This window comes from Atractosteus spatula (assembly GCF_055471065.1).
Source record: "Atractosteus spatula isolate fAtrSpa1 chromosome 10 unlocalized genomic scaffold, fAtrSpa1.hap1 SUPER_10_unloc_17, whole genome shotgun sequence".
NCBI classification, from domain to species: domain Eukaryota; kingdom Metazoa; phylum Chordata; class Actinopteri; order Semionotiformes; family Lepisosteidae; genus Atractosteus; species Atractosteus spatula.
The window spans coordinates 285631-309962 of record NW_028296620.1 but is presented as its reverse complement, the minus strand read 5'-3'; the positions used below and the strand labels follow the sequence as shown (position 1 = coordinate 309962).

Here is a 24332-nt window from a genome sequence, read left to right as displayed (position 1 = left end):
CGCCCCTGGGTGGATTCGAACCACCAACCTTTCGGTTAACAGCCGAATGCGCTAACCGATTGCGCCACAGAGACTGACTTGTAGTTCTTCTCTCGAATCACAAATTTCCGGTTAAAAAAAAATCTCTTCCCGTTTATTTTGCCAGCCGGTAATATTTCTTCTGCACTGATAACCAAGAATTGGATTTCATTTTCCGCAAGCTGTGTGAATTTCATCAAAAATAAGTTTTCCAGAAAGGAAATGAACACATGCATTTAACGAAATCAAGCCCTTTGTGAGTGCCCAAAATGGTACGTTCTGTACTACAAGAAAGGAAGAAATACACGGCTGGGATTTGAATTTCGTTTTTTTTGTTTAATAAAGAGGCGCTTTAACCAACTAAGCTACGGTGACAGGAGAACCATCACCTTTTACAGCCACTTGGACACACCGCTCTGAGACATCTGCGTTCAGTAAGCGCTGAACTTGCTCTCAGAGCAAATTGCCTCTTTTACATTGCAGCCCCGACACTGAGAAACGAAGAGAACTGGCTTTAATCTGGCATTTTTCATGTCCAATGCGTTTGACATCTCTCAAGGGCGACAGAGTTCTTTTGCGACACTATTTCTTCTTTTTTTTTCTTTCTGTACGCTTTGAAAAAACGAAAAATCGTGCAAGGGAAAAATGTACTTTTTTTCATAGAGAAAACGTGCACCAGGAAATGTGTTGAGAAGAAATGATTTAACATGATACGTGACCTAATTTATCGGAGCAATTGCTCACCAAGCAAGGTCTGGAGAGGTTGGAGAGCCTGGTGGATGTGATAATCATACGGTGTTGTGGAAGAAAACAATCTTTCTTTGAATTCTCAATCAATCGGAATTTCAGTGCGAAACATAAACCCCTTGTCATATTTAAAGAGATTATATTTTAAAACTCATAAAAATCAGAAAACACATGTTTCTCACTTTGAAATTTTAGACGGAGCGCTGCATTACTAGTAGCGGCGCTAGTAGTATAAAGCGACACCTTTCGTCAAGCTTTTGACAGGTACCACGCCCCCTTTTCAGGCCAATGGTCGTCCGCGGTGGTTGGCTGTCCCGCCCCCTCAGGAGCCAATGTTGTGGATCGGAACTCCCCGCCTCCGCCCCCCACCCGGGCGGTCGGCCCGACGCCACAGGGTCCCAAAGCCACCAGACGTCGCATGCCACGCTTTAGGTGTGTGCACGTGTGTATTGGTTTGGAAGGGGACCATGTCTGCCGCGGGGTTGAGTGCGCTCTATTATAACCCAGGGAAATCGGGCAGTTACGGCGGCGCGGAGAGTCTGGTGCGGGCCGCGAGATCCCGGGGTGTGAGCGGCGTCAGCCGCGGCCGGGTGGTCGAGTGGTTGTCCGGCCAGGCTGCTTATACGCTGCACAAGCCGGCGCGCGTACGTTTTAAGAGAAACAGGACGCTGGTGTCCGAAATGGACTGGCAGTGGCAGGCCGACTTGGTGGACATGAGAGAACACCGCGAGTTCAACGACGGTTTCTGTTACATCTTAATGTGTATAGACATACTGTCTAAATACGCGTGGGCCGAGCCGTTGAAAACCAAGACTGGTGGGGCCGTGACAGGCGCCTTCCGAAATATACTGCAAGAGGGGCGTGCTCCTAAAAAGCTACAAACGGACGAGGGTAAAGAATTTCTTAACAGGACCTTCCAAAATTTTCTCAAATGTGAGAATATTGAACATTTCGTTACGGCCAGTGATGTGAAGGCTAGTGTGGTCGAGAGGTTTAACAGAACTATTAAAACAAAAATGTGGAGGTACCTGACACACAAAAACACCTTTCGTTATATCGACGTCCTTTCAGATCTTATTTACGCTTATAACCATAGTTACCACACGACTATTAAACGAACCCCGGCTTCTGTTACGCCCGACAACGCCCTTGAGGTGTGGAGAACGGTCTATGACGAGCACTTTAAGAGAAAACCGTCAAAGTTTTCATTTAATGTGGGTGATCGCGTGCGGGTGTCCAAAATAAAGGGTGTGTTTGAGAAGGGATATGAACAGACCTTCACAGATGAAATTTTCATTGTCAAAGAGCGGTCCGCGGCTCTGAGACCCTATTACAAACTGCAGGACTACGCAGGCGACGACATTAAGGGCTCCTTCTATGCAGAAGAGCTACAGAAGATAAACCCAGATGTTGAGAACGTCTACCGCATCCAAAAGATTTTAGCAGCCAGGGGTCGTGGCAAAAACAAACAGCTTTTGGTAAAGTGGCGCGGCTGGAGCGATAAATTCAATAGTTGGGTGAAGGCTTCTGAGGTCAGAGACATATAGAGGTCGTGAAAAATGAACCCCAATGGCTTCTATGTGACGCTGGCTAGTAATTCATCCTCAAAGATGTTTCCAAAGAACACTAACGCGTGCTTCACAGAGCATCTGGCAAAGGCGATTGACCTGGACGGGAGCTGGGAAGTGGGCCTGGTCGAGCTGCACTATCCGCATACGCTAAACACGTTTGATGAAGACGAAGTTTTTCTGTTCATCAGCGAGGAGCTCAAGACTATCTGGACCTGTACCTTACCGAGAGGGTACTACGGCAACATCGAGCAGCTCTTGCATGAAATGAAACGGGCTGCTGAAAAATCCAAGTTAACGGCTGTAAGTCTTAAATACAACCCCATTAGCCGCTCGGTAAGGATTGTTAGTGATAAACGGTTTGTTATGCAGGTGGGTAATCGCCTAGCGCGGATGTTGGGTTTCAATTCGGGTGTCGCGGGTGTAAAATCACCGCACCCCGTCGATATGACTGGCGGATTTAACACCATGTATATATACACCGATATCATAGAACACCAGTTAATAGGCGACGTCTACGCACCGCTTTTGCGTTGTGTGCCCTTCAGAGGCGTGGATGGTGAATTCGTCACAGTATTGTACGACAAACCCCATTACGTGCCGGTGAGCATCGACCATTTTAACAACATCGCTATTGAAATAAAGACGGATCAAAACGAACACGTGTCATTTGCTTTTGGAAAGGTCATCGTCAAGCTGCATTTCAGACCCGTGAAAGCGACAAACATCTAAAAGGATGACGGTCATCAAGAGCTACGGGGATCCTTCTTTGTATACGCACTACTACAAACAACAGGCTGGTTATGGGTTACCAGGATTTTCAGGGCTGCCGGTTCAGTACGGCGCTGGTATCGGGGGTATTTTCAGAGCGCTATTTAGAAAAGCCGTGCCTTTTCTGAAACGCGGGTTTGAAATAGCTAAGCCACACATGGCATCGGCAGCTAAAAACATCGCCAAAGACGTGGTCGGCAACGTTACAAGCGCGGTCATGTCAAAGGTGGCTGCACATCAGCAGGAAGGTTCGGGTCTAGCATACATCCGCAGGGGTGTCAAGAGAAAAAGACAGACGTCATCATCGTACCGTCGGGGGCCGCCGAAACCTGATAAAAGAACGGCTAAGCGCAGACAGGCAACTCATAAAAGCTTCAGGTCGACCAAGAAGAGCGTGACACACAGCAATCATCGAGACACGAAACGAGACATATTTTAAACATGGCTTTTGTTCACGGCGGGTCTGCAGAATGCGCCAAGTCGGAGCTGGACATATTTCAATTAGCACCTACCCAAACAAGCGTCGAGAAAAGTTTTTACATAGAAGTTCCACCCCTCACGGCCCTAACGGAAAACGCACCTCTGGAGTTCTACGTCGCAGGCAACGGAGAAGATTATTTAGATTTAAACAACACCCTGCTCTATTTGACCTGTAAAATAACGGAACCAGACGGTCGGGACATTGATGCGGCAGCCCGTGTGAGCCTGGTGAACTACCCCATCGCAGCCATCTTCAGCCAGGTTGACATCACAGTAGGAGACCGATTGATCAGCCAGAGCAACAACTGCTATCCTTACAGAGCCTTTATAGAGTCGGTCCTGAACTACAGTGAAGAGACGCTGAAGACGCAGTATTCAACAGGGCTCTTTTACAAAGACACAGCCGGGGAACACGAGTCCACAATTTTGGATGGTCCCAATCAGGGGTTCCGAAAAAGAGCATCATACACGACGCAAAGTCGAAAACTGGAGCTCCTGGGTCACATTCACGCCGACCTGTTTTTTCAGGACAAACTACTACTGAATGGCGTAGACCTGAAAATAAAACTCACGCGAAACAGAGATGCTTTCTGCTTAATGAACAACGCCGGAGAACACAAACTGAGCGTACTCTCTGCATCTTTGTTTGTGAAAAGAGTCAGAGTGTCACCAGGGGTCAGACTGGGACACGCCGAAGCACTCCTGACGGCCAACGCTAAATACCCCATAGACCGCGTACAGATGAAAGTCTTCAGCCTGCCTGCAGGAAGCCGTGTGTGTAACCAAGAAAACCTCTTTCTCGGACAGTTACCCAAAGTGGTCATTTTGGGGTTTGTGGACAACGCGGCATTCAGCGGCAGTTTTACCCAAAACCCCTTCAATTTTAAACACTACAACGTTAACTTTCTGGCTCTCTACGCGGACGGTGAACAAATCCCCACTAAACCGCTTCAACCAGACTTCCAGAATGGACATTGCGTCCGTGAATATTTTAATCTGGTGGAAACAGCCGGGAAGCGTCTGAAAGACAAACCACTTCTGGTGGACCGCGAGGAGTACGCGCGCGGTTACACATTGTTCGCTTTCAACCTCAGCCCCGACGACGAGTGCACAGGACATTATTCACTTATCAAAACGGGTAATCTGAGAGCTGAAATACGCTTCGCGCTACCGCTACCCACTACAGTTAACATGGTTGTGTACGCGTTGTTCGACAACGTGATAGAGCTGGATATGAGACGTCAAGTCATTTACGACTTCAGCTAAAAAGCACGGGTGGCCACACAACCTGCACATAAAGATGAACACCAAACAGCTGGAAGACATTCTAACCCGAGACCGCTACACCCGAGACAGTTTTCTAGGCGTGTTCCCCAGTGATGCCCTACCACGCGAGAGACTGGCGCGGCGACCGTTGTGTTTAATAGTTAATACTCACCCACACGACCGCCCCGGTGAACACTGGCTGGCTATTTACTTACCCGACGACGAGGGCGCAGAATTTTTCGACTCCTACGGATTTTCACCCGAAGCCTTTTTCTTTCCCAAGAACATTATTGATTTCTTAAACAGAAATGCTAACTCCATATTTTACAACAACAGACAATTGCAAGATTCTTTTGCAGTGACCTGCGGTCTACATTGCGTCTTTTTTCTATACCATAGATGTAAAGGTTTATCTTTTAGAAACATTTTAGAACTTTATTCTACGAATGCAATCCAGAATGACCGCATGGTGGAAATGTTTCTGAAAAACCGACGTCGTGTGAGACGGAGACCCCTGTACCCTTTCAAGCCCTTTGAAAATACGAATGTTCAATTATGCGGGTGTTTACGACAATTTAAAACATGTCATAAATGTTAATCGATCGTCTAAAATAAAAATGAAATCGAACCATTTCGACGTCTGTGTGGTTATTATTTAAAAAGAACACAAAACATGATTGAAAATCAACACAATATTTTTATTATACATTCGCTGTTATAGCGCTCAAGCTTTTTTTAATACATGTTACAGACAAACCATTTTTAAACATATTGCGCACGCTTTTTAATATACATTTCAAGTCATTTAACACAAACACACATACCCAGAGAAAAAATGTTACAAAGACAACCATGTGGGTCTAGGTATTAGCGAGCGTCTCCTTTCAGCGGTTATCTTAGAGACCGGGTCGACCGTCGACAACTCTACCGGTTGTTTTAAAGTTTTGACCGACGCTGCACACCCCGGCGGGGCAGCCTTGAGTTTTTCAAGTAGCTCTCGGTTACCAGCGTTGGCTAGCAGGGTGCCCGGCACGTTGATTTCTGCCATAGCCTCCATGAACACATCCCAGCCTTTTGGCTTCTTACCGACCGCAACTGCTTGCTGCTGCGTGAGAGCTCTGACAAGATCAATCATGTGAGAGCCCTCAACGGGTGCCCCCTTGTACACAAATTCCCCTTTTTCATTCCAGGCTATTAATGGTTCATTGCGGGCCATGGTCTTTAACAATATCTCAGCATTTCTCCGGAACCGCTGAGACACGCTGTCCAAAATATAACCAAAGTCAGCAACGCTCGATGACGGCGGTTGTGCTAACGTGTGTGATAGTTCGGTGTGTGCATTTTCCGGTAGCACAACTGTTAAAGTCCCCTTTTCGGAAGTCTCCTGGCGTACTAATGCCAAATACCTTTGTAACACCTGGTTGTACAATTTCACTTTTTCATATTCGGCCAGATGCGCGTTCTGCAGAATGTCACGCATTTCATCATCCAACCGACGGGCTGTTATTTTTCTTACATCGCTTTCGAACCCAGACCGCTCTCGGAGTCGATCGAGCTGTTTCTGAGGTACCAGGTACATTTTTTCAGCGTGCTCCATTATTGACGTTGTAGAAGCCCCGTAATCAGTGGTACTGCAATACTCAACAGGGTCCCGATAAAACCACCAGACTGGTTCACCAAGAGTCTCTTTCTTTTAAGAGAAAGACCCTTTCGACTCAAAGTCTTTATAAGCTTACGCTTTCTCTTCAGGGTCCCAAACTGCTTAGCAGATAACGGTATGTTCCCTTTCAAGGTATTCAAGGCGATTTCAGCTATGGCCTGTACAAGATCATTTGTAGCTCCGCAGAGAATAGCTTTCCGCTGCTTGGGGGCGGCTTTTACCAGAAAATTTAAGAGAGTCAGGTTTCTCCGAACGCGTGAAGACATGACGACGCCCCGAACGTGTTATTCGACTGAGTCTGCGGTTGTGAGATCACCGACTTTTAGATTTTTTAAATACATAAGCCGTGGGTACATCTGGGGGGAAAAGACCTGTTCGCAAGCGATAGTCATCTGGTGTGTCTGCATTTAAATCCACCAACAAGTAACCGAAAGTTTTTTTAGTAGCATCATCGAACGCTTCCAAAAAAAATTTGGCTTTACCGGGGTACATCTGCCGGGACAGGGTTGTAATCTGTAGTTTATCTCTAGGGTTTTTAAACAGCACCATGTACTTTGTATTTAACGCGATGGTTCTACTTTTCCGGCCTTGACAAAACACATTTTGGACGATATACATGATGCTGAGGTTTCGGTGGTGTACGTATTTGGTAAAAGCTTTTTCTATCTCATTATTTTCACACGCAGACTCCATCAAATCATCAACTATAATCAAATTTACTCTACCCGACGGCAGTAGCTGGTCGTCGGAAAACGACGTCGGTAGTCCTTCTATAAACTGAATGTATGGAAATTTCACAAGCAACTCGTCGTATAGAGGTTGCCAGCAGCTGTAACACCAGACTATGTTTTCGGGTTTACGCGTCATAACGGTATCACCGTTCTCCAAGAGCTGTTTTATAAAATAACTTTTACCGCAATTCGAGGGTCCGGACAAAATGCATGAAAAAGGGTGTTTTAACCTGACATCCATCGTGTTAATATCCGTAGGGCAACGATGTCAAATTTTCTTGCAGCACCCGCTTGTCGTACACCACCTTCTGGGTTTTCTTTAATGTTCGGGTCTCAATGCGCCAATCCTTTTTAACACGCACGATCATCGGCTGTTGAATAGAAATGTGTTTAAATTCCCGGCACTCTGCATAAGGGTTAACGCCATAGTCAAAAACCAAGTCCCGCAGACTCTCAAAGTTAACTTTTTCACAATTGTTCACATTGAGCGTAATGCCTTTTACCTTTAAACAGGCTTTCCCTCCAGACAGTTTGTACCCGTACGACTTGGGTCCTGTTGACACAAACTCGGTGATGTGTTGACCAGCAGCGATTTCGCTGGTCAGCTCACCCAAGTAGTCGCCCAGTTCCGGATTCCACTCACCCTCCCGGCTCACAAAGATAACGGAATCTGTGTCGTGGTACAGACAGCGGCCTTGCAAAGCATTTAGCAGATTGTATAACTCCAAGCGGGCATAGGCGGTTGTAAAGCTAGCGATGAAAATGTTGGTGTTTGAATGGCCCGTATAGTGGTGTTTAGTGTGTTTCCACGTAACACAGGCGGTGTTTTCATCGATAAACTCGCAGGCTGACACCTCATGATATGGCGTAAATAAGTACCTGAACAATTCATCGGGGTTTCTCACAATGGTGGTCTGTGGTAAATTGTCTCTTTGCCCATACTTCCCCCACAAACTGTTCAAGGCAATTTTTGAAAGCTGTCTTTTGGCCGGATTCTTTTTAATGTTGCCGGGGTCCAGCCGGACACCCTCTTTTTCATAATATTCGCTGATATATCTTTGTTGTTTCGCGACATCAGTACACCACTCTGGAAACCCCGAAGCTTCCTGCTTCCCTTTCAGATGCAGTTTGATGTAGTCGGTAAAAAGATCGTGTGAGGCCTTTTCGAAATGCCAAATTTCGTAAATTTTACACACTCTATACCCCAGATCTAAGGCCTTCTGTAATTCGGGGGTGCACCAGACACCAGTCAAGGCGCGATCTTCATCACCGTGCTCACAGGGGGGTGGTCTGTTTTGTTTCAGCACATGTACGACACAGTGTGAAAAACAGTTTTTTGTCAATTTTGGTTGGAAGAACTGGAAAGTACAAGCGTCTGGGTGGGTAAACTTTCACCTTCGCTAAACCGAAATACCGTTTTAAATCTCCAAAGTTGTTATATATTATTCTAGGGTGCCCCAGTGGGTATTTTTTAGTTTTGTTCACAAACGGATACAGACTGGTGAAATCATAGTAATGAATTTTTTCACCGGGCTGCGCTGTGTAATGCAAACAAATCGCGTTTGTTCTCCCCCCAAAAAGCGACTCGCGAGGTTGCAGAGGCTCTGGTAACTGAGCAGCTGTTAGAAATTTACCCAAGTCTCCATTTTCAACAAGCATGTCTCTGAACTCGTGCTCCCACAAAACACGCACGTTAAAACCTCTCATTTTGAGAAAATTAATTTTCACCATTGTCTTTCTGTACAACCAACCAAAAGTAGTGTTTGTCAGCTGATTAAAATCGTTTTCACAATAACAAACGCTACACCCGTGAAAAAAGCAACCGTTGAACTCAAAGGCTGTCGGCACGCCGTCAATTACAGCATAACCATCCAGAAAATATGGGCCAACCTTGAACTCACCGGCCGTGGTTAACGCGTGTTGGATTTTAACGCGCTCTGTGTGTTCGATGTACATAAGCCATTGAATGCTGGGTGTAGAAAATCGTTTTTGCTGGCGGTGGTAATTGTCATGGGGTAGCAACGCAATCGTCTCTTCATGTAAAAACATAAGTCTGAACATGGCCATGCAGACACTAGCGATGGTCACAAACTGAAAGGGGTCGATGCAGACAACGCAGGCGGCCCCCGACTCAGTCACGCGTGTCTGTCTGGTCATATTCATTACCTCGTCCCGAAACCTGACACAGCCTTCTCTTAGAATTGCCACATCCAACTGGCAGTAACGTTTCAACTCTCTCTGTAAGTTAAACACACTTCCCCGGCATTCTTCATACCAAACCAAAAACTCGGCTTTCTCGCTCGGCAGCATGTAGTTAACGCCGTAAAGTTCAGGCGGAGGCATCGGTCCGACATAATTTTGGTTTTCCGAAGTGTTCATCAAGTGTGGAAAATGACCCTTACACCCGGGGAACCCCATGGCGGCCGGCATTTTGCTTAATTTCATAGGCAGAAAGTTTAAAGAATCGATAAATCGGATGTTCAGAGCTTTTACGGTCATACACATTATCTTACCACCCTGATTAATTAGTTCAACGTCCATCTTTTCAGCTAACAACTGTCTGATCACTAGGTAATTGTCATATCCCTTGCCATTGTGTGATATGAACGTATGGTTTTTGAAACGTCTATCGATAAATTTACACACAAAATCCTTTAGACAAGTTTCACCATAAAATTCCCAGCTACGTTTATTGTCAATATGAAGGGCGTGGACGTAATTTGGTATGTGTGTCCCCGTTTCTTGCATGCATTCAAAGTCGAAAAAAATGTACTTGTTTGAAATTTTGGGGTTGTCCAAAGGCGGTATGTAGCACAAATGTGTGTCAGGGGTGTCGATCACGTTGTTACAACGCGCGCACAGTTTCTCTTTACATTTGTGACTTGCAAGGTTATAAACCCCACATTTCTCACAAAAGACCCTGCGCTCACACTTACTCACACCCGTCGCCGCATTCTGAAAGTGTCTCGCCAAACACTGAGAGCTACGACAAAAGACCTTACAGGACGGGCAATTCCGAATTTCAGCATCAATTTCGCAACACTGGGGATCTAAACAGGTTTTACAAGCTTTAACACAGGCGTGTGCGTTCTTGTGGCTATACGCCGCATGGCAGTTAGTGCAAAAATACGCCGCCCCCACAAAAGCTTTAATATTTAAAACCCCGTAAAAATGCTCTTCATGCAGTAGAACAAAAAGTATTTTAGAATTTGGTGGTGTGGGCCCCGTTGTAAAATATTTCCAATCACCCTGGTCGTGGTACAAAATTTTAATGACCACCTTTAAATGTTTTTCAAAAGCGGTAATGTCTGACAAACTAATTTTCCGATTCTCTGGAAAACCCAACTCTCTGTGCATTCGTTTAGCGCCCTGTAACATTTCCCCATCGGTACAACCCTCATTCAACAAACCATACACACTCCCGGCGAAACACAGATTACCGCCCGTGTAATGTAAGTCGATAAGTTGCGCTTTTTTCTGAGCAATTACCCGGCTGTACAGAACAGATTTAAATCTTCGGCGGGCACCCCCCTGCATATTCCTAACTATCGTCACCACTAAGCGGAGGGTGTCATCGGTGAGAACCTCTGTGTGGCTCTGTAGGAGGTCTGAGATGTGGCTTAAAAAATCGGCCGCATTTAATTCTCCGGGGTGTCTCCTGCGTGAGAACAAGGGTTTGTTAAAACCACCCGCAGTCAAACGCAGCTGTACAAAATCATTCGCCCCGATGTTTGGAGAAAGTTCATCCAATATTCTCTGGACTGCACCATGCACAGCGTCTATAGCCTGTACATACGAGGCTATTCTGTCGAGATTAACAAAACGAAATTCTTCATGGTGCTCTGTTGCTCTAAAATTATTATAAGACCTGTTATAACTACGTATACGCTCCAGGAAAACTAAGGGGTCTCTATTCGCCCCGGCACCACCACCACCAACCTGATTTAGATCGTTCAGTACAACCGGTTCTGGGTTACCACCATCCTGTTCTGCTACAACAACCTCGGGTCTTAAATTATTTTCTACCACTGCATTTTCATTGCGTGGCTCGGGCGCCCCTTGGGAAATCTGATGCCTCGCTCTGAATCTTTGACGACGCAACAAACATGCTTTTGCCAGTTTAATTCTTTTATTTATGTACAAAAGCTTGCGGTTGGCACGCGGTCGGTCTTTTAAGCACTTTTTAGACCGCATGTTTAGTCATTTATCACCGGGGCTTTGCACCAATGCTCCCTGAAATAGCATTACGAGGTAGTGAAATCCAGAGGTTAGATCGACATCCTCTTTGGAAAAAACGTCTAAGAGGCTAGCGGCGTAAACCTGGATCGTTTTTGGAAACACTGCATGTGCACATGCTAAAGCGGCTCTTAGATTCTCTAAACACCGCTTTTTATCCACCTCATTAGTGCCCACCTTTGATACTAAGTCTGCAATATGCCGCACTGAGCACCCCAAATCACCAAGCACCAAGTCTTTAGGCGCGTTATGATTTCGCTCCGAAGGCTTGACACGTCTGGCTTTGGTCAGCGTCTTAACAACCGTCTCCGATGCAGTCACCGCCTTAGGGGCCGTCGTTTCCGACACATTTGTTTCGCCGCGCGTCGATACAGCTGCTGTGTGAAAAAATAAAAGACTTTTTATTACCACGCCAATGCTCCACATCTCAAAATCAGAAAACTACACGGTGATAAAAATAAAAGACTTTTCAACACAACACCGGTTTCCTTGACGGCTGTGGTGGCGCTACTGGGTCAAGCGGCGTGGTTAACGGCCTGTAGACCCTCGCACAGACCAGTCGCTTTTAACTTTAAAAGCTAGGCAGTTTTAAATAAGGTTTTTTAACACTCCCAAACAGAAAACTACGCGCGGTAGGATCTTTCAGCGAATTAACAGCCTAACAAAAGAAGTAACGTTTACCGTAAGTGGATCATAACACATCTTGACCACGCTTAAATTATATTAACCTTTGCCTGTTGATTTCAGACGTTTTGAGCTCGTTGTCCCAGTTAACTTGTTGGCTCGTCGCAATTTATTTTTTGAAGGTCCGGGGTCTGCACGACATGGGAAAATACCATTAGTGAAAAAATAGAAAAACGGATGGTATTTTTATTATAGACACGTTTAAATGGCCATGCTAAAAGAATGTTTTATATAATACCGACCTCTTCTCTCAGGCGCTCTGATAATATCCCCCGCACCGTCTGGTGTGCCGTGAACATCTGCCTGTGTCACCACAAGGTTTTGGGGTGGTATTGCAAACCCCAAACGAGGTTTTTTAAATGTGTGGCGACTTGTCCCTTCGCCCGCGTCTGCGGAATAGACACATACGTGTTTTGGTGTGGTGTATATACCCCGGTGTCTTTAAGACTCACATGGCCGTAAAGCGTTATTCAAAACATTGTCGTAATTACCCACCAGCGTTGTGCTGCGTCGTAACTGGTCTTTTTACAGCGGCGGTTTTCGGGGCTAATGGAAATGAATGGATACACACAGTCACGACCACATTACGGCACCAATCACCGGTAATTCCGTTATAATCATTCAATACTGCCTAGTATACAAATATTATACAACGTTTTGTAACTATAGCTAACACGTGACATGCATCGTGACGTTGTAATTGTCTCACAATAAGCCAGATATACATACCGCTGAAATTCGTGGAATCCTCGTCTTCGTCTATCAAGTCGAACAGTGTTAAGTCTGTAAATAGACTATCTTCAGACTGTTGTAATTGATCGGCGTGATCCATTCTGACGAGTTAGGCGATAACGTGAGACTGTAGGACTTGGAATGCAGCTAAAACTTCGTCTGTTAAACCACTGGTACTTATACTCACCCCGCTAAACATTCTCTTATAAGAAACACACATGTCCCCCCCCAATAAAACCATTAATCTTAGGTATCGTTGGGGGTGCAGGTAGTGGTCTGTAGAAATTATTTAAGAAACATTTTAGAAAACGTTTTAGATCGTTATAATGTTAAAATCTATATTATTTAAGACATACAACGGTGTCTACATTTCTTAGCTGTTAAAACGTGGCGAAAATGTACCGCAGTGTCTTTGTTTGATTCGCCAACAGACCGCTAAGAATATTATCAAGCAAAATGTTTTTTATTATGTATCTGTTCTTTATAGGGGCGTGTTCGCAAACCAAGCTTGACGTTTTGAGGTTTTATTTTTTCGCACCGCGTTGTTATGAACATTTTTGCGTGAAATACATGTGGTGTTTGTAAATTAGAAAACTTTACATGAATTTAAAATGTTTGTAAACTTTCCCAGATGTCAATTTTACACCCCCCCCCACTCTGCATTCCAGAGCCTGTAACTAACCCCCCCCCCCGTCTCCAATAGCATCACAAATCATCTCTTCAGGGAAACTATTTTATAAACTTTAAGAACAATCCGTTAAAGTCTGAAGAACAACAACCCACCATTTGTTGTCTGTTATCACCTTAAAGACTTTTAGGCTGGCGCTGTGTGGAAATTTATCCCAAACTTTCGAAAAAGCTGTCGCGAATGTGTTATTAAAAATAAACTGTGTCTTATCACGTTATTTTAAAAACTTTAAGACCAACCCCGCGTGTTTAAAATTTATTTTCGGTGAAACACAGCATTTGTGTTTGCGTTGTGTGATAATACTTTAAAACTTATAAGCTGATAAGCGTATACTTTTCGCTCTCGATAAATCAGGGGGGGGGGGGGGGTCGTCACAACCAATTGAAAAATGTCTTGTGTTATGTAGGCGTGTTACACCATTGGCGCATATTCTTAAACGCTCCGACCTGACTGGGCCGCAGTGCGTGCTTGGTGCTGTCAGACACCGCGGAGCTGCTGAGATGGCTTCTTTGTGTGGCGAAACAACGGGGTCCGCTACTCTGCAAAGTGAAGAGGTAGGCGGCTAAAATATTTTTTTCGGCTCGTGGAATTGTTGTATCGGTGCTTAGCGTATGTCATTTTAATACATGGTCTTCTTTTTAGCAAAACCCGACCCCACCCACTGCGCCCTGTGACATCAGTGGGTGTGTGAGTTCAGCTGGGGTAGCAGATGTTGAAGAACAGCCGGGTGCTAGCGATGATACCACGCTACAAATGGTAAATATTAACGAAAAACCTTAGCTCAAAAGCGCGTTAAATGCTCGATATTTTAGGTGCAAAGCATGTCTATTTTGTTAAGCCTTCCTTTTCTTTTTCCTTTAATAGAATAAAGAGGATGTGGACGGGTCAATCTTCAGCCTACCGACACATGTGAATGTCTCGTGTCTATGCCTGGGTGTTCGCCCAAATGTTAATAAAGCTGATGCCCCTGTCCCTAATGAGCCCGATGTTATGCCCCAGATTGTGAAAGCAGTAGTTTATTGCATCTTCAAACACTGTTTAAAGGGGGTCCTGGTTGATGACTGTCCGGCCTGTTTGATTGACCACCCCGGGCAGCGGGGTCACACATGCCTGTCTGCCGGCTACGCAGATGGGGGTGAAGACGTGACGTTTGCCGCTTTAGAAATTTATAAGTCTCTCAGTTTAGCCCGAATTTTATCGGCTGTTCTGTACACCGCCCGGTGTCTGGGGTCGTACACCATCACAAATGACACTGAGCGGTGCATAAAACAGTTGCTAAAAAATATAATTGAGGACCGCTCCCCATATGAGCATGTACACACCACCCTTGAACAGCTGGATGAAAAATTAGTAGACGTGACTTTTGATGAGTTGCAGAAGAAACACTATTCTTATTTTTACAGACGCAAAAAAAAAAGATCTATGTAAAATGTGAATACAGATTTCACTCTGTTTTACAGACCCGGGTGTGCCATCGACCGAAGAATGAAGAATTTCGAATGTATACGTCTGAATTCTTACTAAGAGTGCTTTACACGCTTCTCTCTACAAAGCTTGATATGCAAAACAAAGAGTCGAATGCTAATGTCCTTAAATTTGTTAAAGAGATAGATGTGTATGTCGAGAACTTGAGTGAAATTATTACAGATCTGTTGTTTTCAGATCAGAAAAGGAAGCCTGGGGGGTTCTACAGTGTGTATTCCAAAATACAGCGTGTTTTGCACAGAACCTGTGGTAACACCATCCCGCTGGTTACGCAGGCAAATTTTTTTGCCCTGCTAGATCGGATCGCCCAGTGTGGTTCGCATGGCTTTAGACGCGGGGAGCGGAAGGGGGTTATGAATGCTTTTTCAGATGCCGCAAAGTTTCTCAGCAGTGTGGGGGTGGTGGTTACGCGTACCGAACTAATTTTCCGCACCAACATTTAATTGTTGAATGCAAACAGGAGTCGGTAACGCGTGTGTGCTGCGGTGTTTCTGTGTTTGAAAACCCACTGTTGAAATAAAGCGGTTCACATTTCACATACTTGCAAACTGGAGTCTGTAACTTGTGTGAAAGCGCTGCTGCGGTGTTTCTGTGTTTGAAAACCCACTGTTGAAATAAAGCGGTTCACATTTCACATGGTGTTTGTCTTGTAAATTCTTTCCGCGAGACTTTACACAGTCAGTGCGTGTGTGTGTGTGTGCTTACAACCCTGATGCTTTTGAGACACTGCTTGTGCAGCGTATAAGCAGCCTGGCCGGACAACCACTCGACCACCCGGCCGCGGCTGACGCCGCTCACACCCCGGGATCTCGCGGCCCGCACCAGACTCTCCGCGCCGCCGTAACTGCCCGATTTCCCTGGGTTATAATAGAGCGCACTCAACCCCGCGGCAGACATGGTCCCCTTCCAAACCAATACACACGTGCACACACCTAAAGCGTGGCATGCGACGTCTGGTGGCTTTGGGACCCTGTGGCGTCGGGCCGACCGCCCGGGTGGGGGGCGGAGGCGGGGAGTTCCGATCCACAACATTGGCTCCTGAGGGGGCGGGACAGCCAACCACCGCGGACGACCATTGGCCTGAAAAGGGGGCGTGGTACCTGTCAAAAGTTTGACGAAAGGTGTCGCTTTATACTACTGGCGCTGAGCACACTATGGGGGAATATTTCAGGCTATGTGAAATGCCAACGGTTTAATAAATAACGCGTTAGATTTCGGATCATAAGATTGTAGGTTCGACTTCTACCTGGCTCGTGTAAATTATATTCAAGCTCCTCAGTAATAGATGTCTATTATGTAATGAACCGCACCTGAAAGCAAACGTTGGGTCTGTTTCCTTTGTTTTCCAGCATGAAATAGCAAATCGTTACAAAAAGCACCTGCTAATGTACAATAGCGTTTTTTTTTTCAAATTACATTTTCAGGCTTCAGACACTTTTTAATAAAACAAAAGTGTCCGGAAACTCATTAAGTTTCAGGTTTGCTTGAACCTGTATTAAAAAAAGTTATCTGAAACTTCCGGGATTCCATTCTCTGATGCAGCTGTCTCTAAAGTTGGGCGTGATGTTTAGCAGATGTGAACGGTGCCTTTTCTCTTGTGTTCAAGGCTATTCGCTGTGTGAGCTCCACACTGCGTGTCCTGTACTGCTCTATTTTGTTTAGATTATCTATGTGGTGTACAGATAGAACTCAACTGCATGGTGTGAATTCCGTGTTCAGGACCAGCAGAACCTGAAAAACCAATAGCTGACACGCAGCTTTCTGATCTGGAATCAGACGCGCTACCGTTGCGCCACGAGGTCACATCTGTCAGCGCCTTTGAATTCCCCAAAGGAGACAAAAAAAAAATCCGTTAAGAGCGCCGCTCTTCCGAAGAGAGTCTCTTCTTCCCAGACCACATTTTATTCTTCCTGCGCAGCTCTTGTGCAGGTGTTGTTCTCAATTACAGATCCAGGAACACTGATTTTTTTTCCTATTTTTTTAAATTAAGTACCCCATGGTGCAACGGTAGCACGTCTGACTCTAAATCCCCAAGTTCATTTTCAAAGTATATCAGAGTCAACTGATACTGATCAGGTTCTGCTGCTACTGAACCCGCAGTCTTCACCTTAAAGTTCAATTCCCCAAGCCTTTTGACCTTATATGTCCATCCCTTCTCGTCAAAACTCGTATTTCCACAGGGTACCCTCCAGAAATCGCAGTATAGAATGAAAAAACTCCAGTAGATCTCGGCCGCTGTTGGTGATTTTCATTTAAAAATAAATGAATCTCTGGAAATTTTACGGAGTGTATCACTTTCACCGAGACCGAGAAGTGTTAAGCTGTACATGAGTCTTTGTGGTTCGGTTGTTAACCAAAAGGGTGGTGGGTTGAGCCCTCCCAGGGACGCTATGAGCCTTTTAATGTACACACCCGTCTCACTTTAACTCCACGGCCGGTCTTGTACCGCAATCAAATACAGAGCCCGTAGGAGGCAGTAAGCCCGCGTATATAGCTCACTGTGTGTATAATGAAGAAGCAGAGGTTAGTTTCTCATCTGCGCGTTACAGAGCCTTACGCAACTCGTACTGTACGAACAGCTAGAGTTTGATCCCTGCACGGGCTATTAGTTGAAAGGCCATTGTAAATGACGTGTAAGAGATTTATAGATAGATACTTTATTGATCCCGTGAGGGAAATTAATAAAGCTTATCCAGCTGGCGTTTATGTTTCACACTAAATTGCGATCTTGAAACCAAAATAATTAGAAATATGGAACACAACCGTTGTTCCCCAAGAAGGAAAGCTGTTTAACACTGTCGTCACTCCTTTTTATTTAACCCAGATTGTGAAGACAACTCTGCCCTATCAAAGGAAAATGTTGCACAAAAGTTGGAAAGCACACTCTGAATCCATCTGTACTGTATACTTGATTTCCGCGATCCGTTCAAGGCTGCTTGGTGCTTCGCTAGCGAGTCATTTCAGGGAAGAAACTCAGTTTAGAGAACTACTGGTGCATTTTCACTCATTGAATTTGATCTTTGTACTCTCTTTTCATTCTCAGCTATAATATTTCAAAATTACAGTTCGGATTTGTTGGAAAACTTCACAGGCATTATTAAGTTAGAACTGTACAATTGTATTTTAATATCTTGGTATATTTACCTTCATTTTAATATGGATGTAACCATAAATGTTGTACTTTTGTCGTACTTTTTAAAACATTTTAACTGAGGACGCACGACGACTATTATACCATGTGATACATGCAAGACATCTGTAAACGAAGATGTAATTACAGTCAAATTGGCAATTAACAGAAAACCACAAGTTGTATAATATTATTTCTCTATGTCGATGATTAGTTGAAGGATTTGAAGAAACTACATATTATTCCTCGATATCGATGATCAGTTGAAGGATTTGAAGAAACAGCAGCGATAGCAGGTGATTTTGGTTTTGAACCCATCTTTACACCTCAATAATCCATTTGTCCTCGAAAAAAGAAAAGACAGGCATGTTTTGAGTCTCATAATGATCATATTCTCGATCCAAAGAAACGTATAAATTTGATTCCTTCCGTAGTATTTTGGATTTTCTTACAATAATCTCACGAAGTATTGCCAGGATCTATATCTAGCGTTCGGTACCGATAAAACTGCTGATATTGATTGAGTGGAAATCTATGATGTATTGACAACTTTATCTGAAGCGAGAAGTCCTACAACACTGCCTATGATGTGTTAGGATTCATACCAAGATATACTTTTTGTTTTCAACCCAAAATGCTGCTATTGCATTACACATTATATGAACATTACCAGTTTTGGTAGCTTCTCTGGGCGATTTTTCAAAACTGAAACTAATTACAAAATTACTTAAGATCAACCATGACAAAAACATATAAATCAGGACTAATATTAATATCAACTGATGTTACTACAGAAAAAAACTACAGTTAAAATTTAACTGAAATATTAATAAGACTATGCAAGCCTAAAAAGTAGAACAATTAAATGTATATAACTTTTTTTTGAGAAATGGGCTCACACACCGGAAGACACTAACGTTTCTCTTCGTTAGAGTATGTGAATAACAGTTTAACTAAAAATGTTTGGAGTCCAGAGGGAGGACTCGCTCGCTGAATGATCTCTCAAGAAATCCCTGGTAAGATTCAACAGGTGTTTTCTTCAACGGCCACTAAAAGTCTGATGACCTTCTCTGGATTTTCTGAATATGACGTTAAATTAGTTCAAATCATTTGGTAGTTAACAGAACTAAATGCTTTGGAGGTACATTTAAAACAGCAGAGAAACACTGTAGCACTTCGTGTGTGACTGAAATTAATTGTGTAAACCTGGCTCTCTATGAACACGAGCAAAGAGTTCTCACTCACCAGAAGATTGCGATGTGAGCACAGTAACATAAGACACCTGGAGATGCCGGGGATTAAACCCGGGACCTCATACATGCGAAGGATGCGCTCTACCACTGAGCTACATCCCCTAGCCTACCGATGGTGGAACTGACGTAAAGATGTTCATATGTTTACTGAACACAATCCACCCTTCACGAAGAATGCTTGCAGTTTCCCACTTTTGCGTTTCTTCTACTACAAAGTAAATTAATGGGAATGAAGAAATAAGGAAGGGAAAATAATCGCATCGAAGCTTCCAGAGACTGGGCAAAATGAATAATTTATTTTTATATCCAGTCACATGGGCGACGGTGGTTGATTCTTCAACGGGGGGGGGGGGGTGCGTTTTTCTACCTCCTTACTCGATTGTCTTTCAATTATGTTTTCCTTGAAACCTTTTTGCATCTTTTAAGTGCTTGCGATTAAATTACGCATAGAAAAACACCAGTACAGTTGATGTTCATGGACCGATGCACACAACTCCAGTGATAAAGCCCTGTCTGTAAATATTGCAGAAGAACGTTAAAGGGCGAAACAACGCTCCAACCACGTGAATGGTAACAAGAAGGATCGTGTTCTTATTTAATATGTGCTTTGAATTGCCTTGTCAATACACACAGGCTTTAGAGATGGACAAATAATTTACAGTGGTGTTTGTAAACAAAGATGGAACATGTTATTTCTATACCAGGAAGAAAGGAGCAGACTCTTAAACTTTAAGAGGCAGAAACAACACCTCATCACAGCTAACACTAATTAAAACGACATCACAACAGAAGAGTGAAGCCTTGAGTGAATCAAATCAGTTTTTGTTGGTCGTCTGTGTCTTCATAACTTTGTAGGTGAGAGAGAGGATTGCGAAAATGTGCAGGTGCTTCTCAGAAGTGCATTGGTGGTATAGGTTCCTTCAAATAACTGAGCCAGTGCATCCCAAATCTTTTCAAGATGATCTTTGATCTGGTAACACATCTCCTGAAACAAACATTCGAGGTAGGAAGCATGCTCTTAAACACCAAAACACTCAAAAAGGAAGAAGCAGATCTCTGTACACAAGACGGCAGTGCGATATTAGAATTTCTGAGTTCTTGATGGATTCAGGCTCCAGAGTTTTAGCCAGAGTAAAACTATTGGATTGAAGGAATGCTAACCGCTGGGTTAAAATGTATAGTTGTTATTTGGAGAAATCTATAAACTCGTGATTTTTTATGTTTTAAAAGACAGCACAGGAAAAAACGACAGTGCTTATTATTTTCCGGAGATGGAGCACTGATGACCTATCCGAGCTAATTGATAAAGCCCACCCAGTGGATACACTAGCAGAACGTCAAAGAACATTCACCTTTGTATCCAAAGAAACCACAGGAACAACATCAGGAAGCACAATCAATTCCCCTTTTAAATCTTTCCTGTAAGTTATGCTATGTGAATTCATGAAGTTAATCCTCTGATCTCTTTTGATCATGAACAAAGTATTTCTGATGGAGCGCTTTGTTAAAAGGTTTAATAAGCTTTTCCCCTGCCAACGATTCGGCGCTAAGAATTAAAAGTTTCACAGACAAAAGCAGCTCACCGCCACAGCCAATATTAAATGTGCTTGCCGGAACACTATCATGTGCACTGCCTCAAAAGTGATCTCGGCAGATGTTGTTCCCTACATAAAGCTGAACATGCCAAAGAGAATTTCTGTTGAGAAAACAAAATATTTCTTCTGCCTTGATGTTAAGCTGACAGCCTGTCTTTAAGAAAGTCTATCTCTAAGCACCTCCCGCAGCCTAACAAAAAGCGCTTTTACTGATCGTATTGCAGGTCTTAAAATACTAACATTTGGCAGCAGTGGGATTTAAACCCACACCCCAAGAGAGACTGGGGCCTAAAATCCAGCACCTTAGACCACTCGGCCACACTACTGTCCTACATCCCCATCTTTCTCACATTGCTGGCTTGGACTGGGGGGCTTCAGCTCTTGTCGTCCGATCTAATGATATCATGACATGTGGAAGTGACTGCACCTTCATCTTCCGAAATGCTTTCAATAGCACAAACGCTACTTTCACAAACGTAGCAATAACAAAGGAGGTGGGATTCATCCTTTGTGCTGTTTGTAGGGGTGCAACTCTACGGTGATGCAAGAACAAAAATCAAAATCCTTTGCTACTACTGTTGCTTTTTTCATAGTTTCATCAAATCCTTCATTTGAACGTCGATTTTGAAGGATATTGATGATAATACCACATAAATTGTGGTTTTCTTGTGATCGCCAATTTTATTCAAATACCAGCCTTTTTTACAGTTCCTTCTGTGTTTCACAAGGTGTAATAGCCCCCCTCGCATCCTCAGCTAACATATTTTAAAATTACAATAGATTATACAGCATGCATGTTTACATTTATATTAAAATTAAAGTTAATAAACCAGAATACATACAGTGCTATCCCAATAATTCTTGTCAGGTTCTCCAACAAATCTGCTGAGGGTGCAACAGGAGTATAAATGAATTTTCCCGCCAGCCATTCAAAGACCAAATTCCATGAGTGAACATTATTTTCTCAGACGTTGCCGGCATTGGACTTTGCCAGTGGTATTGAATTATGTCCACAACTGTTGTAGTAGTTCCTTCTTGAAGTTCGACATGTGCAAAGCACTCGTAATATCATAGGTGTTAAAGTTTCGCTGAGTCTAATCGACGTAATTGAAGCCGTTTTGTTATTCTGTTGTAAAAGCCGAAACCCGAAACAATAGTAGTGTTAAGAGGAAATGCCTCCTAACAGCTGACAAGCGCTCCTAGTTAGTGTCATGGTGTGTATCCCTGCCTATCATTGGGAGACGGGTAGCTTTTTTACACTCAAGATTCCAATCTTCAATGCTTTGTGTGAGAGCTTACATAACTTTCCTTTTCTCACATTTTCTGACGACTATTCCAAAGGGGCACCCTGTCAATTCCGAATACTTTTCAAAAATCTGCCTGCATGTTTGATTATTGTCATTTCATTTCGAAAAAGTTCAATATTGATCATAACTAAAGAAAATAATGATCACGAACAAAAAAGGGATAAAGATGCGAGTCGATCTTGAATCACAGCTGGGTGACACGGGCTTCTGTTCTGATATGGTTGTACGAGAAACAGGAGGAATCGCCAATCTCCTATAGAACATGAGTTGAATCAGGAGTGAGACATTTCGTATACTCGTGCATATGTCAACGCCTGACCTACATCGTAAAACTAACATTAAGTTGTCAGAGACATTCATTTATATACAAACAAGAGACAGACCAAGTAATAATTCTACATTAGTTCAGGTGGGTAAACCTGAACTAACTAATAAACGTATTAATAATTCTACATTAATGTGTCCTACAATGATCAGACTAATTGACATGGTCTGATTCAGAGCCTGTGCAGCTCGTGCTAATTACAGCAATGACAGTTCTGAACCCTCATCACCGAACTGAGCACAAGTTCAGCTGTTCTCCAGTTTTGTTACGCATGTTTTTTTCATTGCAATTGAGTTCAGAGCTGGAGCTGATCTCCAGACAGTACAGTGTTTTGGGTAAGTTGTCGAAATTCGCATGAGGCTGCAGACAACTTACCCAAAGTGTTTTCTATAGCTTTCAGGTGCAGTTCATTTATATAAAAGAATGTAAGTGGTATAAACTCAACAAGCCAGACGGCAGTCCAACCTATAATTTTCTGACGCGAGGCCTGACGCGCTAGTCATTACGCCACTGACCCTGCTACTGTAGTGCTAAAAAACACGTTTTCTACATTTATGTCTGTTTAAAAATCACTCTAAAAAAGACAAAGGGTTTGTGTGTCGCGCTAAAATTCCGCTTCATTTCGAATGCAAATAAAAACCGTTTTGTTTCAAGAAATCATAAATTTGTCACATCCTTCATACTATACTTCTCTCTTGTATTAGTAAAGCATTTTGATTTAAACTGAACAATATATGAAAGGTTTCATCTATACACTTACACATAATAAGTATACGAATAAATACTCGGAAGAAGCCGCAGCTCAGGTATTAAAGAGATTTAAAATCGGATCGGAGGATTTAGAGTCCAGACTGCAAACCAACAGCTGACACAGGTCTTTTATAGAACCGTTTTGATTTCCTCTACTTTGTCCCCGTGACGTCGTTGTCCTGCTCGCAGCCGAGCCCGACACACGTCTGGTTCCTGTCGCTAGGCGCACACCCTGCGGTTCATGCTGGTCCTGATACGCCAGTACAATGACGGGAACACTAAACTGTAAACAGGTGCTGTCCTTCGGCTGAGACGTAAAACCGAGGTCCTGACTCTCTGCGATCATTCAGGAGAATGGTGGTGTTGGAGGGGAGTCCCCATTACCTGTAAAGCGCATTGAGTGGAGTATCCAGAACAGCGCTATATTAGTGTAAGCAATAATAATAATTATTATTATTATTATTATGTAAAATGCAATAAAAAATAAAAAATATCAAACTTTGATTCAAAATAGATTAATGTAAAAACTGATAAAGCTAATGCTTTTTTCAGGGCTATATCTACTTTTTTTTTAAAAAAAGCAAAGTCTGTCGCGATTGTGAAAGTTAGAGAATGTGTACCAGCGGGTGCCTTCATATCGCGAGCGTCAGTCTCGCCCGTAGCTGCGAGAAGGTTAAAAGCGCCCGAGTGAGCTGTCTTTCGTCAAAGTAATTGCCGGAGCAGTAGGACGCAGCGCACCATCCAGCAGCTGTAGACGGTGTTCGGGGAAGAGCTAATTCTGTTTTTAGCACAGGGAGTGAGAATGAGCTCAGTCCGGCTCCCAGCAGAATCCATCCTGGTTTGGTTACAGTGCGTCTGAGGCTCTTTGGATCGTAACGTAAAAAAAACAATTGCTCACATCTTGTG

The 24332-nt window shown here is 43.6% G+C and overlaps 1 long non-coding RNA gene and 2 other non-coding genes across 3 annotated transcripts; 1 reads left to right on the top strand and 2 right to left on the bottom strand.

The window, feature by feature from the left end:
• trnan-guu (transfer RNA asparagine (anticodon GUU)) lies at positions 1 to 74 on the bottom strand. The gene has a single exon. It is a non-coding gene; the product is annotated as a tRNA-Asn (tRNA).
• A 12620-nt stretch (positions 75 to 12694) lies between these two features.
• On the top strand, positions 12695 to 14327 carry LOC148812758 (uncharacterized). The gene is made up of 3 exons (XR_016086305.1): positions 12695 to 12763; positions 13988 to 14135; positions 14224 to 14327. It is a non-coding gene; the product is annotated as an uncharacterized LOC148812758 (long non-coding RNA).
• Positions 14328 to 19479: 5152 nt separating this feature from the next.
• trnaa-cgc (transfer RNA alanine (anticodon CGC)) lies at positions 19480 to 19551 on the bottom strand. The gene has a single exon. It is a non-coding gene; the product is annotated as a tRNA-Ala (tRNA).
• Between the last annotated feature and the right edge of the window lie 4781 nt (positions 19552 to 24332).